Source organism: Dermacentor andersoni, chromosome 3 (genome assembly GCF_023375885.2).
Source record: "Dermacentor andersoni chromosome 3, qqDerAnde1_hic_scaffold, whole genome shotgun sequence".
In the NCBI taxonomy this organism is placed as follows: domain Eukaryota; kingdom Metazoa; phylum Arthropoda; class Arachnida; order Ixodida; family Ixodidae; genus Dermacentor; species Dermacentor andersoni.
The window spans coordinates 82,853,777-82,872,445 of record NC_092816.1 but is presented as its reverse complement, the minus strand read 5'-3'; positions in this window follow the sequence as shown (position 1 = coordinate 82,872,445).

The following is an 18,669-nucleotide window of genomic DNA, read 5'->3' as shown; positions in this document are numbered from 1 at the left end:
TTGTAATATCGAGAGGTAAGCAGAGTGTAAACATATTGTTCACATAGTTCAAAGCATAGAAGCACGTAGGAAAAATAACAGGGCTTTACTGGCGTTTCTGCTGGGGTCCGGCCTTCATCAAGAGTGTGATTGTAAGCGCGCAAAATACAATTCATAGATTTTTCTTCCTAAAAAAGAAGGAAAAAAGGAGAGACCGAAAAAAGGAACGTGAATACGAACTTGGGCGTACACACAGTGGCAAAACGGAAAAGAAGAGGAGAAATAGATACGTAGCCTATGACCACAAGCAAGCGTACATTTAGTGGCGCCGTGGCGCCACACGTATATTGACTCATATCAAACTCAACGAATACAACCGTGAGCTGTTTTCGTTGACTTTGATATGAGTCAATGGACGTGTTGGTATTCAAGATGCCACTAATTTTACGCATGCTTGTGGTAATAGGTTACGTACTTTTTTCCTAGTAGTGGTTGCTTGGAGCAGAAGTAAAACACCTGGCTTCTAATCTGGAGGCCGCAAGTTCGAATCTTCCTCTAAACCACTGCATCCTCCACGCCTGAAGTGGCACCACCCTAGTTAGTCTTACAGGTGGTATCGAACCTTGTCCCCTCAGTACAGCAGCCCCATGTACTTCCCTCGTGTCCCACACAGGGACCCATGTAGACGGGAAAACAGTTACATACAAAGCACAAAGGAAACTAGGTGGATTACCCCCAGAATGCTTACGCAACGGAGAAATGAATCACGTGACCGATAGTGGGCTTGAACCTCGGTGCCTCACCATCTCACACCCCCATTGCTCTTACCACTAGGTCAATATCTCGTGTACTCGTTGTGAGATTTAGATTGGACAAACTTTACTAAAGGTCCTGCAGGACGCACGTCAGCGCGCAGTGGGCGTCTCCCACGCAGGGACCGACAGGGAGTACCTGGCGGCCGCTGAGCGAGCCTGCTGGACAGTCGATTGCTGGTTTTGTAGTAGCGGGATTCCTAGAGTCTTCTCCAACTTGTCCGATCTAGAGTCGGGCGGGGCATTTCTTCACGCCCTGAGTACGTGTGCGAGTGTCGCTGTGACCCCGCACGAGTGGCACACATTTTCAGTGTAGTCGTCCCGGTTGATGATGCGTAACCTGTCGGGGTGGGGATAGGTATGTGTCTGTAACAAGCGTACTGTTAGCGCCTGCGGCCTGTTCAGTTTGGGGTGCGGGGGCGGAAAGAGCCGTCGTCCCAAGTAAAAGTGCTTAGTGATTTTATTGTACGTTATCGGGGCGTCGCTGTTCTCCTCCAACTCGTCAAGGCGGCGTTGCAAGGGGGTGACAGCGCGGTCGGTAAGCGCACACGCAGCTTCGTGGGCTGTCTTATTGAGGCTGTCCGGCGCGCCCGGGATCCGGTTCACGTGGGCGGGAAACCATATGACGGCGTGCTGCTTGAGGGTTCTGGGATCGGCGCCGTGGAAGCCGCGTAACGCCTGGTCTCCGACCAGGCGTTACGCGTTACTCCTCCAGACCAGGCGTTACTCCTCTCTCGAACGCTTTGATGGCCGGTCTAGAGTCGCTGAATATTTTCTTTCGCTTGTCGTCGAGCATTGCCACGGCCATGGCCACTTGCTCTGCCATTTAGGGGTCGTGTGTGAGTACTGTGGTGGAATTTAGGGTATGCTGCAAGGACGAGACAATTACGGCGGCAAAGGCTCGGTTGCAAGAAAGCGACGTCGTCTGCTTTCTTGTCTATGAGTTTGAGCAATGCGGTCACCCAGGCTAGGCACCTGCCTCGATTGTGTTCCGGATGTACGTTTCGTGGAATGGGCGCGATCGTGATCAGGTCGCGGAGCTCGCGGAGAACCAGCGTTAACTCCGGTGCATCCTGAATGTTCGGTGCCCACGCTTTCTGATATCTTCTGAGCAGCCGTGCGCAGTTGTCACGCGATGATTATGTGATCTCAGAGTGGGTCGTGTGCAAAGCGGACATTTTACTGCTCCCGCTGACTATCGTGTTTCGCTGTGAAGCTCGAGCCCAGGCGCCACTTTGCCTTTTTTCCATTTTCTTGTAACGGGGAAGTCTTCCGCTCTACTGCTCGGGAGAAGCGTAGTTCCCTTGATGTGATTTAAAGACTGGCGGCTGACGAGCTTCAGAGGGGCCGTAGCACAACTCAGCTGCGCAGATGGCCGCCCGCCGTTCACCGCAGCGCCCCGACTATCGTGAGTCAATCAACACCCTAGGGTACAGCACGTGACGCTGCTTTGCAAAAGGCTCCGTTGCTACGGTTTCCTTGTTGCCTATCAATACTTGTGCCACTGAGGTCAATAATAAACATCTTCAGTTGAAATTCGTCCTGTCCGCTCTGGCCTGAGCCCTTCGGCGCGTCCATCTTGAACCGACAGCAAATGGCATGACCACGGTCTACAGAGCTCCTCATCCCTAATAAAGAACAACTCCTCTGACAGAAGCGACAGTATCTCAGAGTAGAGCCTCTCCAGAAAAGGAAACAGAGCGTGGCGGCGACATCGCATGGGCATTTCCTCGCACCAGTTAGGCCATAGATAAAAGGCCCCGCTGCAATTAGGCGGCGCGCGAAGCGGCCACGTGAGCAATGACCAGCTGTTACAAAGCGGGTAATTCCAAGGCCACGGAGGCCGTGCACGGCCCTACGAAACACTCTAGCACCGACGCATTGCAGCAACACTTCCTTGCTATATCCTGGAAGAGGGGAATTAAGACACATCGAAGACGCAACCTTGCCCCACCACTGTAATGTGTGAAGCGTTTGGAGCACTTCTTTATTTATTTATACATAGTGCAGCCTCAATGAGGCTATTGCAGGAGTGGGATAAACAATAAGCATACAACCATTTATAAACAAGCTTGCGTGAATTGTTACAGTGGTAGTGAACGGATGTTACCCGGTAATAAAGTCCAGACTTCAATTGTTGATGGAAAAAAACTGTGTTTGAAGGAATCAATGCGGGCAAAAAAGGTTGAAATATTTAGAGCATGGTGACTCCTCGTGCATGAGGGTCTGGAAGAAGTCCAATAGTTATCTGGAGAGGAGAGGCAAGAAGAATTGTTTAACATGTGAAGCAATTTTGGACCTTCAAGTTCACGACGCTATGCAAGAGGATTGAGACCAAGTAGTGGAAGACAGTTCGACGGCGAAAATTGCTTGTCATATCTTCTCCAAACAAAACACACTGCCTTTTATGCACTGATTCTAGTTTTTGATGTTAGTGTTTGTATGAATTCCGTAAAACGCATCCATACTCGAGGATGGGGCGTATGAGGGTTTTATATTGTGACACGCTGACGAAGGAGATGTTTTAATCATCATCGGAAGAAGACGATGTTCTGGGTTTCGCGCGCTGGCTACCATCTTGTCAGCTGATATAATTACTGTAAATATTCTGTAAATACACGTCTGACTGTTTTTAACCCCGCAACAATTTCGGTGGAGGTTGCGGGATCATTATCAAGACGGATTTACGCAGCGGGCGCTCCTTGGCTCCATCTACAATGCCAGCTCAAGGCGAGGATGTTTCGGGCCCGTCGTCACCCACGCCCACCGTCATTCTAGCACAACCCCACGACCCAGGAACTTTTTCTGGCACCAACGACACTGATGTTGAAGACTGGCTTCAAATATGAGCGTTTGAGTGCCAGCAACCACTGGGACCAGACCATCATGCTCTCGAATCTGATATTTTACCTTGTGGGCACGGCACGCGTCTGGTTTCAGACCCACGAGGAGGAACTTCGGATCGGATCGGAAAACATTTACTGGGCTCTAGAAAAGAGATCTTCGCGGCTTCAGACGGCCTCTTCCATCTTCTGATGGAATCTTCTGTCTGCAATCACAGGGTTGGTGCCCTAGTCCAAGGCTCCACTGAGTATGGCCAACCCGCGAGCTCGCTCTACTAGGCGCTTTTGGCCGTTCAAGCTTACGTTGGAAAGCATACTCTCCCACTGTTCCGCACTCGGGTTTTTAATTTTATAGATAGTTGGGGACTCAATATTTTGACAGGCCCATGATATGTGGTACAGATCTGGTTTCTCTCCGCACCATGGGCACTTAGCCTCATATTGTGTAGGGAAAATTTTATTCAGAAGGTTTAGATTCGGGAAAGTACCCGTCTGCAGTTGTCGCCATGCAACAGCATCCTCTCTGCTTAGGTCCTTATCCGGGGGTGGGTACTTCAGTCGGACCCCTTTATAGTAATTTAGGATATCTGAGTAGCCCATGGGTACTGACTCGGTTTCCTCAAAGCTGGATGTGTCGGACGCCCGGTTGGTATGCCCTCGAGCTATCCTATCCGCCTCTTGGTTCCCTGTTATGCCAGTGTGCCCTGGTACCCAGATGATGGTATGCTGAACTTTGTTTCCCGGGTCGCATGAGCAGAGTATGTGGCGTGCTCTGCGCCCAATTCTGCCGTTTGTATAATTACGGCATGCTGCTTGAGAGTCTGTTATTATTGTTAGGGACCTGCCAAATCGATAGCCCTCCAGTGCTGCCAGAGCCACAGCTGCCTCGTCGGCCTCGACTACCGTGCAGTCCTGTAGTGATGCGCTGGTGATCTCCTTGAGGTCCGAATTAACCACCGACGCCACTGCTCTGCTGTTGTGTCTTCCGTCTTTGACGAACGTTGCCGCGTCCGTATACCTTGTGTTGTCCTTGTTCGCCAAGGTTCTCTGCACGTACTCCGCTCTTGCTTCTCTACGCGCCTTGTGCAGGTTCCGGTCCATGTTCTTGGGTATCGGTGCGACTCGCAGTGTACTGCGACACTTGTCCGGAATGGCCTCGGTACGCTCGATCTCTTGGATAATGTTGCCGCCGCCATATCTTCGCAGGAACACCCTTCCCGTGGGGGTCTGCATCAACCTACGTGCCTGAGAGCATAGTAGTGCTTCTCTTAGTTCACTGAAGGTATTGTGCAGTCCCAGGGCCAGCAGTTTCTCGGTCGATGTGCGCTGCGGCAGGTGAAGCGCAGTTTTGTACGCCTTTCGCAGTATGGCGTCCGCTTGTTCTTCTTGCTTGATGCATTTGTGGTAGGGAAGGCTATACACCACTCTGCTAACCACAAGGCTCGTGACTAGCCTAAGTGTGTCGCTCTCCTTCATGCCGTGTCTCTTGCTAGATACCCTGTTGATCATACGGGCTACCTGCATGGTGGCAGTCTTCAGCAGTGTCAGAGTATGATTGCACCATTGATTGGACTGAAGCCACATCCCCAGGATCCGAATGGTGGTCTTCTGCGGAATGCGTTGTCCCGCGAGGTATACGTTGAGGCTGAGCTCATCGCTTGTAGGGACCGTTCGATTTTGTTTGCCTCGCCACACCCTTAGGAGCTCGGACTTCTCCGTCGAGCAGGTGAGGCCCCTGGCCCTAACGTAGGTTTCTACGCAGGTGGCCGCTTTTTGCAGGCACTCTTCTTTTTCGCTGAGCGACCCTCGGTTCACCCATACCGTGATGTCGTCAGCGTAAATGGCGTGCCGTATGCCACTTACCAGCTTTGACATCTGTAAACAGAAACTCAAAGATTTGTTTGGCAAGCCAGTTGCACGTCAGCGCGCTGCCCAAAAAGACCTCGCTTCGCGTGTCCAGACGTGCGCAGAACCCTATCTCACTTACATCCAGCACGTGCTCGCTCTGTGCCGCAAAGTGGATCCGAAGATGTCCGAACCACATAAGGTTGTACATGTCATTAAGGGCATAGCAGATGATGCCTTGCATCTCCTTGTCTTCAAAAATTCTTCCACTGTGCAAGCCATCATTACCGAATGCTGGCAGTTTGAAGAAGTCAAGAGTCGCCGCATTGCCCAGCCATTTCCCCGCCTTCCCAACACGGCTGCTACGTCCACCTGCTAAGACCTCAGCAGTCCGCCCACACCTAATCGCTCGGATGGCATACTCCATGTCATCCGACGTGAAATAGAAGCCGCATCTCCGGTCACCACACCAGCCCATGGTCCCGACAATTGCCAGGCGACCGTCCCATTTATACAGACCGTCACGCGCCAAGAATTGGCCAACGTTGGCTTGACCAACGTCTGCTCAGGTAATCGGCCTAACTACACTCCGTCCAGCACTGTCATACGCACCCGCAGCCTGTATGCCCCAACACGGTATCGCAACCCGGCCGAATGGCGTACTCCAGACGACAGGCCTATAGGCTTCACTTGTGGCCGTATCGGCCATATTTCACGTGACTGCCGGTCCTCGTGGAATTCCACCTCCTGGTCCTACCACCCATCCCACAGCCCTCATGCTGCTCCCCGGGTCGCCCCGCAAACGCAGCCAGCAAATTCTGGCGACACTTCTCGTCCTACCCGCTCTAGCCGCTCTCCTTCGCCACGTCGCCTCTTCTCCCGATCGTTCCGATCTCGCCGATCATCGTCCCCTAGTTACTTCCGGCGCACCCTTCCGGAAAACTAACTGGTGCAGCACCTGGAGCTGATGCTACCAAACCGACCCGACGCAAAAATCCTCTTTTGACCTTGCCCACACATCGGAACCTCATTAACGTGAACGTGGATGGTGTACGTGTTACGGCTCTGATTGACACTGGCGCGCACGCCTCTGTTATGAATGCTCAGCTTAGGAATGGTCTCAAGAAAGTCCTCACTCCTGCCCCTTCGCCTGTGGTCCAAGTCGCCGACGGTGGAACTCCAACCGTTATTGGCATGTGTCAGGCTCACGTGAGTGTCGCCGGACATCATACTTCTGTTTTATTTTATGTACTAGAGCACTGCCCTCACGACCTCATCCTGGGCCTTGACTTTCTCTCTACACATGCCGCTTTGATAGGCTGTTCTGCTGGTGTTATGCAACTCGCTCTACCTGCTGCTATTGACCCTCCCGATAGTGCTCCGATACGGCTATGTTCCACAGAGAATATTCGCCTCCCTCACCGTGCCGTTACCTACATAGGCGTCTCCCCGTTCCACCTGTCCCAGACCGTGACTACATCGTATCTCCTAATCCGGATGTCCTGCTCTCGCATAACGTCGCTTTCTCTCACACCGTCGCTACCATTTCAGACAACAAATCCTGCCTTCCGCTTGTGAACTTTGGACTCTGTACACAAGTACTTCCGCGCGGAATATCCCTGGCGCAAATAACGCCAGCCAGAGACCACCACGTTTCGGCTTTAACTTTTGACAGCTCCTCGTGTTCAACGCTTGCTTCGCCCCCTGTCCCTTCAGATTTGAATGCCCTAACAAAAATGATTCCTCCCGACCTTTCTCCCCAGCGTGCTCAAGAACTACGTTGCCTCGTTGCCTCATACTGCGACATATTCGACCTTGGAGAACGCCCTCTAGGACAAACATCTGTCGAAAAACATGGAATAAACACCGGTGATGCGAGCCCGATCCATCGGCGACCCTACCGTGTCTCGCCTACTGAGCGACGTATCATCCAACAAGTTGACAAGATGCTTTCACGAGACATCATTCAACCTGCTTGCAGCCCATGGGCTACAAGAAGGACAGCAGTTGGCGATTTTGCGTCGATTATCGACACCTCAACAAGGTAACAATAAAGACGTCTATCCGCTACCACGCATTCACGATGCCCTGGATTACCTGAATGGAGCACAATATTTTTCGTCGATCGACCTTCGCTCCGGCTACTGGCAAATTTCCGTCGATGACATGGAGCGCGAGAAGAGAGCTTTTATTACTGCCGATGGCCTGTATCAGTTCAAAGTGATGCCTTTCGGTTTATGTAATGCCCCGGCCACATTTGAACGAATGATGGACGCCCTCCTACACGGTTTCAAGTGGTCTATCTGCCTCTGTTACCTGGACGACGTGATCCTTTTTTTCTCCAACTTTTGCGACACACCTCGAGCGCCTGTCGACGATCCTATCTGTTTTCCGTCAGGCGGGGCTACAACTAAATTCGTCCAAGTGCCACTTCAGTCGTCGCAAAATATCTGTGCTTGGGTATCTCGTTGATTCTTCTGGTGTACGCCCTGATCACGATAAAATACGGGCAGTCAAAGACTTTTCCGTGCCAAAATGTGCCAAGGATGTTCGCAGCTTCTTGGGCCTTTGCTCCTACTTCCGTCGGTTTGCCCGAAATTTTGCCAACGTTGCACACCCTCTCAATCAGCTCCTCAAGAAAGACGCTGCATTCATTTGGGGCCATGAACAAGCTGGTGCTTTCACCGAACTGATTGGGCTGCTTACGTCCGCGACCATTCTCGCTCACTTTGACGCGTCAGCTCCAACATAAGTCCGTACCGATGCCAGTGGCCATGGTATTGGAGCTATCTTGGCCCAGAAACAACAAGGGCGAGAACGTGTTATTGCCTACGCCAGCCGCCTTCTTTCCTCTGCAAAGAGCAATTATTCTATAAGCAAACGCGAGTGTCTGGACCTCGTTTGGGCAGTGGGTAAATTCCGCCCCTATTTGTACGGCCGCCAATTCACGGTCATCACTGATCACCACGCTCTGTGTTGGCTTTCGTCCCTCAACGCTCCTTCAGGGTGCCTTGGCCGCTGGGCTCTGCGCCTCCAAGAATACAACTATTCCGTTGTATACAAGACCGGCCGGTTACATCAAAATGCGGACTGCTTGTCGCGCCATCCTGTTTACCCTCCTGACGTTTGTGCGGCCGGCATACCTGTCACCGTTCTCTGTCTGGCTGCTTTTCGTGACATTGGAGCCGAACAACGTAGGGACCCCTCCTTGCAACACCTTATTCAATGGCTCACTTCAACGGCACCCGATCCTTCTCTTCGCATGTTTGAACTTCAAGATGGTATATTTTACTGCTCTAACATGCGGCCGGACGGCCCTGCCCGACTCTTCGTTGTGCCTGAGCATCTGCGTCAGACTGTTCTCGCCCAGCTTCATGATGTACCGACTGCAGGTCACCTCGGCGTGTCACGGACTTATGACCGCGTTCGTCGGCGCTTCTTTTGGCCTGGTCTATACCGTGACGTCTGCCGTTATGTCGCTGCTTGTGATCTCTGTCAACGACGCAAAAAGCCGACCACACTCCCTGCTGGTCGCCTTCAACCACTTGACGTACCATCATAACCGTTCTTCCGTGTAGGTGTTGATCTGTTAGGCCCTTTCCCTACGTTTGCTTTGGGAAACAAGTGGATTGCTGTAGCAACAGACTACGCCACCCCATATGCAATCATACGGGCTCTTCCGACATGCTGTGCAACTGATGTCACCGAATTCCTCCTACAAAACGTCATCCTTCACCACGGCACCTCTCGACAGCTTCGCACCGACCGAGGTCGCTACTTTCTTTCTAAAGTTGTCAATGACATTCTACACTCGTGTGCGATTAAACACAAACTTGCTACTGCTTGCCATCCACAAAAGAACGGTCTAACCGAGCGCTTTAACTGCACCCTTACTGATATGGTGTCCATGTATGTCTCCGATGACCATCGTGAGTGGGACGTTGCGCTGGCATTCGTTACTTTCGCCTATAATTCGTCTCGCCATGATACCGCAGGCTTCTCTCCATTCTTCCTCTTGTTTGGCCGTGACCCTACGTTACCTTTCGACACCGTTCTGCCTGCTAGTCTGAATTCCACATCCAAGTACGCCCATAACGCCATCCTCCAAGCAGAGGAAGCAAGCCACATTGCTCGACGTCGACTTGTGGAGTCGCAGGACAATCAGCGGCGCTTATAAGACGCCCGCCATCGTGATGTCCATTACACACCAGGCGCTCTGGTTCTCTTTTGGTAACCGTCGTGACGCGTAGGCCACTCGGAGAAGTTACTTTCACGCTACTCCGGCCCTTACCGTGTCTTGCGTCAAGTAACTGACGTCACGTACGAAATAGCCCCTCTTGAGCCAACCGTGGCTCAGCATCGCTCCGACGTGGTCCTCGTCGCGCGTCTAGTTGTATCACTCGCCCGCCTCCTAACTAGCACCGAGCCGGTGCTTCAGCTGCCGGGAGTCATGTGACACGCTGACGAAGAAGGTGTTTTAATCATCGTCGGAAGAACACGATGTTCTGGGTTTCGCGTGCTGGCTACCATCTTGTCAGCTCATATAATTATTGTAAATATTCTGTAAATACCCGTCTGACTGTTTTTAACCCCGTAACAATATGTAAGAAGTTTAGTTTCTTGAGGAGCAAGACGCAGCGTACGATGTAAGTAACCTAGCACTTTAAGGGTCTTGTTAGAGGTGACATCAAGGTGCTTCGATCAAGACAAATCGTCTGTTAGTAGGATACCTAAGTATTTGAATTCTAAGTCCCTATTTAAAGTAACATTGCTAAAGACATAGGCAAAGAAGGAGGCGGATGAGCGTCTTGTAAAGGACATGGAGACAGTTTTGGAAAAGTTGATAACAATTTCCCACGCTTTGAACCAGTTTCAGAAGTGAACAAAATTATTGTTAAGGACAACATGATCAGTAGGAGATGTAGTGGTCTGTGTTCAGCCGGTCGACATCTCACCGGAACCCTTTTTCCGTGTTGGTCTAGACCTTCTTGGACCGTTTGCTCTCTCGGGCTTCGGAAATAAATGGGTCGCCGTCGCTACTGATTGTGCTACGCTGTACGCAATCACCAGAGTCCTCCCGACAAGGGCTACTGACGTTGCTGACTTTCTGCTCTATGACATCATTTTATTGCACGGTGCCCCGCGCCAATTACTCACTGACCGTGGCCGCAGCTTTCTGTCGGCAGTCGTCGAGGACATCCTCCGCTCCTCCTCGACTAAGCACAAGTTCAGCATGTCCTACCACCCACAGACCAACGGCCTAACGGAGCGCCTCAACCGGACAATCACCTACATGCTATCCAAGTACGTCGCGACCGACCACCACGACTGGGATCTTCACTTACCATATGTGACGTTTGCGTATAATTCATCGCGTCACGACACCGCCGGCCATTCACCATTCTATCTCCTATATGGCCGAGAACCCACGTTGCCCTTGGACACTTTGTTGCCCTCGGCCACACGTTCAACCACTGAATATGCCCGCGACGCGATCGCACACGCCGACCACGCGCGCCAGCTCGCCCGTACCCGTCTTGAGGCCTCGCAGGAACATCAGAGCTGCCTCTATGATTGCCACCATCGCGACGTACAATTTACTCCGGGTTCTCTGGTGCTTCTCTGGTCCCCCATTCGACGTGTGGGCCTTTCCGAAAAGCTGCTGTCGCGCTACACTGGCCCATACCGTGTGGTGCGACAAGTGACCGATGTCACGTATGAAGTCATCCTCGCCAACCTCTCAGCGTCATCGTCGGCTGCAAATGACATCGTTCACGTGGCGAGACTAAAGCCATACCACACACCTTTCGCCGCGGATGTGTAGATTAAGCACCGGGACGGTGCTTCTACTGCCGGGGGTGATGCTACGGAACAGCCGCCACAGTGTGGCTGCACTGAGGAGAAAGAAGAAGACGTGGCCACCGCTTTTTATAGCGTCGCCATCCTTGCCACCGTTTGTCTACGTGTAAATATATTGTAAATAGACTTGTACAGCAGCTACACGTAACAATATAAATCGCAACCATCTGCAGAAAAGCGTATTTTAAATGAGGTGCGTACGGGGAGATCAATAATATCAAGAAGGAATAAAAGAGGACCCAGTACTCATCCTTGGGGAAACCCTGACGAAATAGGCATCAAAGGTGAGTTAGTAGAGTTTAAAGATACGTATTCAGAACGCTGGGAAAGAAAGTCGGATATCCAGCCAACGAAAGATGCATTTTTTTAATATAGCGAACAGCTTGTGCAGAAGTTTAGGGTGTCAGACAGTGTCGAAGGCCTTTGCAAAATCTATAAAATAGCATCAATATGGTTACGCAAGAATGAAAGAAGAGAGAGGAAGAAGATCGCGGGGCGCTATCTGCTGCATGCGGTTGGTGGTCAGCTATCTTAACTACTCTGACTCATCTTGTATATATCTTGTAAATACAGTCTTTCTATACAACCAACAACCCCTAACATATTGGTGGGAAGTGCGGGGTACCACGGCTGGAACAGGAGCTCCACTGTGGACGTCACATCACCGTCCGCTCCACAAATCACGCTGAGCACGCGGGGTCAACCACGTTGCCGCCTCCAACGTCACCGTCGCCAGCGGCGTCGCTGTCACCTTCGGTTGGCGTTGTGCAAACCAAGGATCCTGGAAGTCTCTACGGGACCGACGGTGCCGACGTTGAAGAGTGGGTGGCCATGTACGAACGCGCGAGTGGAACCAACAGATGGGACCCTACGATTATGCTAGCTAACGTGTTGTTCTACGTAAGAGGCACAACAAAGGTTTGGTACGAAAACCACAAAGAGGAGCTCACCAGCTCGGACTAATGCAAAAAGAAGTTGACAGAGCTGCTTCGCAAAGCAGCCGGCAGTAAAATTGCCACAAAGCAGAAACTGGCCTCCCCTGCCCAATCCCCCACGGCGTCCTATGTCTCCTACATTCAGGACATACTGGCACTTTGTCGTAAAGTTGGCCACGACATGACAGAAGCTGAGAAGTTGGGGCACGTGCTCAAAGGCATTGCTGACGACTCCTTTAATCTGTTCATGTGCAAAAGCTGCTGTACCGTTGATGCTATGACTACAGAGGGCCAACGATTCGAGCAGGCCAAAAGCCCACGCGTTTTCCAACCATGTGCCAGACTTCCCAATACTACCACAACGTCGACTTGTGAAGATCACCTCGCACAGCAGCATGCGTCGCCTTCAGAGGATGTGCTGCGAATTGTTCGACGTGAACTGGACGCAATGGCGCCCGCCGCTTTCTGTTCGCGTAGCCCTTATAATACTCCTTTTTCAGTTCCCCTTGTACAAGCTGTCTTTCGCCAGGAACTTGAAAACATTGGCCTGCATTCTGTCTGAGCTGTCGCCAACCCCAGAGCGAACAAACGCCCTTATACTATTTTCGCTCCAACCCGACGCTTCTCTCCGCGTTCTCGCAACCCAGCCGAGTGGAGAACTCTGGACGACCAGCCTATATATTTCGCCTGTCGCTGCATTGTTCATGTCGCTCGATATTATCACAACTCGTGGCCCTCAACACCTCGCACGCCGTCCAAACTGAAGCGTTATTTGTTTATTTACAAATACTGCTAGCTCATTTAGACGCATAGCAGAGGTGGGTTACAAAACTTATGAGCACAAACTGTCAACCAACATAGTTAGGTAGTTCTTTCTGAAATTAATTGGTTGGCAATGAACGCAGAGAACAATCTAAGTCATTCCATAATTCGACGGTGTATGGAAAAAAAAGAAAACTTATAGGAATCTATTTTTGGAACGAAGGGATCTATGTTTAATGGGCGAGTACGTCGGCTTAATCGCGCAGTAGGTGTGGTTAGCGAGATAGGCACTTGAATGTAAGCATGGGTTAGCAGAGCAAGAGTGGACATGGGATAGCAGCAATGGCGCAGTCTTTGCTGAGACCGTTCTTCTTTTACATCCAGATTCTTCCACTAATCGGGCTGTTTCCTGTCCGTGCCTGGAACCCCTTCGATGGAGCCTGTACTACGCCCTTCCTTGCTGAAACCTCGGCCTTTGCATCATGCGGCGATTTGCTGCTCTCTTCGTCTGCGCATGCCGGAAACGTCAGCGGAATCATCGCACCCGATCTTTTCACCAAACCAACGGCATCAACTCATGCGTCACCCTGTGGTGCGCATATAAATAGGCCAACGATGACGACCCTCGTCAGTGGGCATGGGATAGCAGCAATGGCGCCGTCTTTGCTGAGACCTTTCTTCTTTTACATCCAGATTCTTCTACTAATCGGGCTGTTTCCTTTCCGTGCCTGGAACCCCTTCGATGGAGCCTGTACTACGCCCTTCCTTGCTGAAAACTCGGCCTTTGCATCATACGGCGATTTGCTGTTCTCTTCGTCTGCGCATGCCGGAAACGTCAGCGGAATCATCGCACCGGATCTTTTCACCAAACCAACGGCATCAACGCATGCGTCACCCTGTGGTGCGCATATAAATAGGCCACCGATGACGACTCTCGTCAGTCGGCATGGGATAGCAGCAATGGCGCAGTCTTTGCTGAGGCCGTTCTTCTTTTACATCCAGGTTGGTAACTCGACTTCCCTTTACTGTAAGCGCTCTAGCGATCGCACTTTGCTGCTCGTCCCATGCCCGGACATTTTGTGGTGTTTATTTGTCGACTGTGTGCATGTTACGAAGTTGCTTGTGATGTCCAGAGACATTGTGCTTAACTCTGGGCATAATCCCAGTTGTAGCACTAACTTGGTTCTCGAGGACATCAACTCTCTTGCTACTAAAATGGATGCGCGTCACGCTGAGCTAATCTCAACTCTTAATGAAGTGAAAGCCAACCAAGAATTACTTGAGGAGCGTATTACAAGCATGAATGCCAAATTAGCGTACGTAGAGCAGAAAGTCGCTGCACTTGAAATTCGGCACGAACCTGCTCATATCCGAGGCATTATTACCGAAGCCATGAAAACTGAGAATGCATCGGTGCAATCTCGTCTCGACGATTTCGAGGACAGGTCAAGAAGAGATAACTTGATTTTCTATGGTGTCACCGATGGTGCCTCTGAAGCTTGGGCGGAAACAGAAAAAAAAGTTCTTGCATTCCTTGTGCAGTTTTTCGCTTTGAAATTACCCGAAGAAGGAGTTGAGCGTGCGCATCGCTTAGGTTTCTTTATAAATAACAAATGTCGACCAGTGGTAGTGAAATTGGCGTCATTTAAAGCAAAGCAAAACATATTAACACAAAAGAAGAAACTGAAAGGATCCGGGGTATCCATTCAAGACGACTTCTTTCGGGCAACTAGAATGACCAGGAATAAGTTAATTGCATTTGGGAAGTCTTCCGGTCAATTGCATCATCTCAGGTACAACAAATTGTTCATCAAGAAAACGTGCTACGCGTATTGCTCTCAAACCAATACCGTTTATGAACTCCAGCAGAACAGTATTCCTACTGCCAGCGGTAATGTAGGCAGCAGCGGAATAAATTCCCCTGCGAATCCCCCGTCACCGGCTTCGACTTAGCATTGCGCGGCCGGACAGAATAAGCATGACAACGATTACTCTGTGCTGTTCACTAACATCCGCTCCATTATGAATAAGCACGATGCTATGTCTGTGCTGATCGGCACGTGCAATGCAGATATTGTTGTTTTAGTCGAGACCTGGCTTTCAGATAAAATTGAAAATCCGGAGCTTTTCGCGTGCAATAAGGCTTACAATATTTATAGAAATGACACAATAGGACGATGTGGTGGTGGGACCTTGATCGCTGTTTCATCTGATATCACCTCTTTTGATATACACGTGCTTTCGCAAATTGAGTTCTTTGCTGTTGTATTCACCTAAATAACAAAGACGTGATATTTGCCGCTTGCTATCCACCACCCGATAGTACATCCACATTTTGCAATGAGCTATTTGACTGTCTTAACCAAATCGTTGTTAAATATCCAGCAGCACCAATATTCTTGCTCGATGATTTCAATTTCTCTGGCATGGAATGGGCTGTTGACTTCCCATCAGTGACTTTACCCTCATCCCAATGTTCAACCTTTCTTGATATATGTTCGACATTTGGCCTCACCCAGTTTGTTAAAGAGCCTACCCGTGTCACTGCAGTTTCTGCCAACATCATTGACCTCCTCTTCACCACATCCCCTGAATCAATTTCATCACTATCAATTATAGCTGGTTTAAGCGATCATTGCGTGATTCATTTTACAATCCCCTTACGCTCGCCACAGCGTCTAAAACACCGTAAGAAAATTCGTGACAACAGTCGAGCAGATTTTTCCTCGATCAATAACGAATTACAAAGTTTTGCCGATTTCTTTTTTCCTCAGTTCTGGGAAAGAACGATTGCAGAAAACTGGCTCCTTTTCAAGAACAAAGTTCAAACGCTAACTGAAAAATATGTTCCGACTCGCCTATTATCATCACGCAATCAGGCTCCTTTGTTTAACTTAAGTTTAAAGCAGCTTCTTAACAAGAAAAAACGCATTTTTCGACGCTTCAAGCTATCTGGGGAAACCAAAGCAAAACCTGCCTACGTAGCTATCGCATCTGAATATAAAATGGCCATTCGCTCAGCCAAGAATTACTTTTTTTTCTGAAACACTACCTCATCTGCTCACAACTAATCCTAAGAAGTTTTGGAATATTATTAACGTACGCAAACCCACAGAAATTTTTCTGAAAACTGACGATGGATTTCCTGTCCCCCGTGAGCTTTGCTCAACGGTTTTCAACACATTCTCGCTATCTTTTTCTAACGCTCTAATAGATACTTCACCGTCCGCACGTGTCTTTACGTACCCTGAGATGGAGCCGATTTCGATCGATTTAGATGGCATATACGATTTGATTATGAAAGCTAAACTTTCTTCATCGGCAGGTGTTGATACCATAAATTACAAATTCCTTAAGAGTACTGTAGCGTATTCATCTGCTTTCTTATCATATATTTTTACGCAGTCTTTGCAGAGTTCAACACTTCCGGACGACTGGAGGACGGCGAAGGTGATTCCAGTCCACAAATCCAGTGATACACATAACCCCTTAAACTACCGACCGATCTCCTTAACTTCTATTCCATGCAAATTATTAGAGCACATAATCTACTGCAACCTGATTAGCTTTCTCCAGTCTAATAATTTTTTTGCGTCACAGCAGCATGGTTTTCGCAAAAATTATTTTTGTGAGACTCAATTATTAACCTTTACTAATGATTTGTCTTCCGCATTAGATCGAGCTTCAGTTATTGACTGCATCTTCCTTGACTTCGCGAAAGCTTTCGATACCGTCTCACATCGACTACTATTACTGAAACTTAGCACACTCCATCTTGATTGCAACCTGCTTAAGTGGATTGAATGTTTCTTGCAGAATAGAACACAGTACGTTTCTGTTAATGATCATGACTCTAAATCATGCATTGTAGCATCCGGTGTTCCTCAGGGGTCAGTCCTAGGGCCTCTTCTTTTTCTAATTTATATTAATGACCTGCCTGATTCTGTTACTTCTAACATAAGGCTCTTTGCAGACGACTGCGTTCTGTACCGCGTAATTTCTAATGAGTCTGACTTCTCCTTTCTTCAATCTGACACAAATGAAATTTCTTTTTGGTGTGATGCATGGCTTATGAAACCAAACATTAACAAATGTAAAGCAATGAGGGTGTCTCGAAAGATTAACCAGTCCTTTTCTCAGGGCTATGATCTTAACGGTTACACTCTTCAGTTCGTCGACAGCTACATGTATCTAGGCGTCCATTTCACTAATAATCTGTCAGGGCAGAAGCATATCCACCATGTTATTAACAAAGCTAACAGTTGCCTTGGTTTTCTTAGGCGGAATTTCCGCCTCACTCCCGTTGCGCTGAAACTACGACTATATAAAACACTCGTGCGTTCTAAACTCGAGTGCGCTTCATTGATATGGGACCCGTACACTAGCTCGTTAACAGTCCATAGAATCGGTCCAGAACCGCTCAGTTAGGTTTATCATCTCTAAGTACTCTCGCTTAGCCAGCGTTTCTCGCATGAAGCAAAAGCTTAAACTACCTCTCCTTTCTACTAGACGTCGAATTTCCCGCTTGTGCCTGTTTCACAAAATATACTACACTAATAATGAGCTAAAAATGACACTTTGTTGGTCACCGAGCCATTTGTCATTCCGTATTGATCATCAAATGAAGGTTGGGGTGCCTCAGTGTAAAGGCAATGTATACCTCGAAGCCTTCATCCCGAAAACAAGTCAAGACTGGAATCGCCGTCCCGCATCCATCGTCGCTATCACAGACCATGATGTGTTCAAGTCGGCTATCTGTGACCATGTGCTGCCTCATTAGCTATATTCGTTTTCTTTTTCTGTTGCCACTCCTCCCTGTAATGCCTGTACGGCCTTGAGAGTAAATAAATGAAATGAAATGTTAGTCGATCCGTGTACAATTTTGTGCAGCAGGATTAGACGGTAACACGTGCGACTAAACGACAATGTGTCCAGATAAAGCATGTGCGTGGGATGACGGTGAAAACATGCGGTCGTAAGCGCCCTAGATAAATCTAACACCTTTTTTCTGAATGCATTCTAATTTCGAAATGCCTTTATGCAATAAAGCGACCACACTACAGAGGCATACTCTAAAACAAATCTAATTAGTGATTTAGAGGCCGTAAGCTTGCAATCTTTAGTGCCGTGTTTTAAAGTTCATTTTAGGCACCCTAGTTTTCGCATCGCTTTAGAGCAGGCTATATTTATGTGATTACGCCAACTATCGAGGTCATTACCTCGTCCCATCCATCGAGGGCATTACCTCGTCTCTTATATTCGACCTTCTCATAGTATTATGTAAAGGCGCAAATAATTTTTGTGCTCATAATCTGAACGCAATGTAAATTTACAGGCGCCGGTCATTAGCCCAGCGCAGTGGCGCTTCGCTGATATTGTTTTAGGCCCTAGACGGCAGGTTACCGCTTTTAAAGGTGCCAGAAATTCTTACTTACTCGGTGTGTCGCATCCACGACGATAAAAAGCGTCCGAGAGGTTCAGGTGCGAAGATAAACCTTCTAACGCTGCCAGTGCTTCGCCCTGGGGGCTAAATAACGAATTTAGCAAAAAAACCGAAGAGTAGCTCCCCCTCAATATATGCATCTCCAAATCCTGAAAGCAAATGCATTGGCTTTGCATTTCACGTTGACCCAA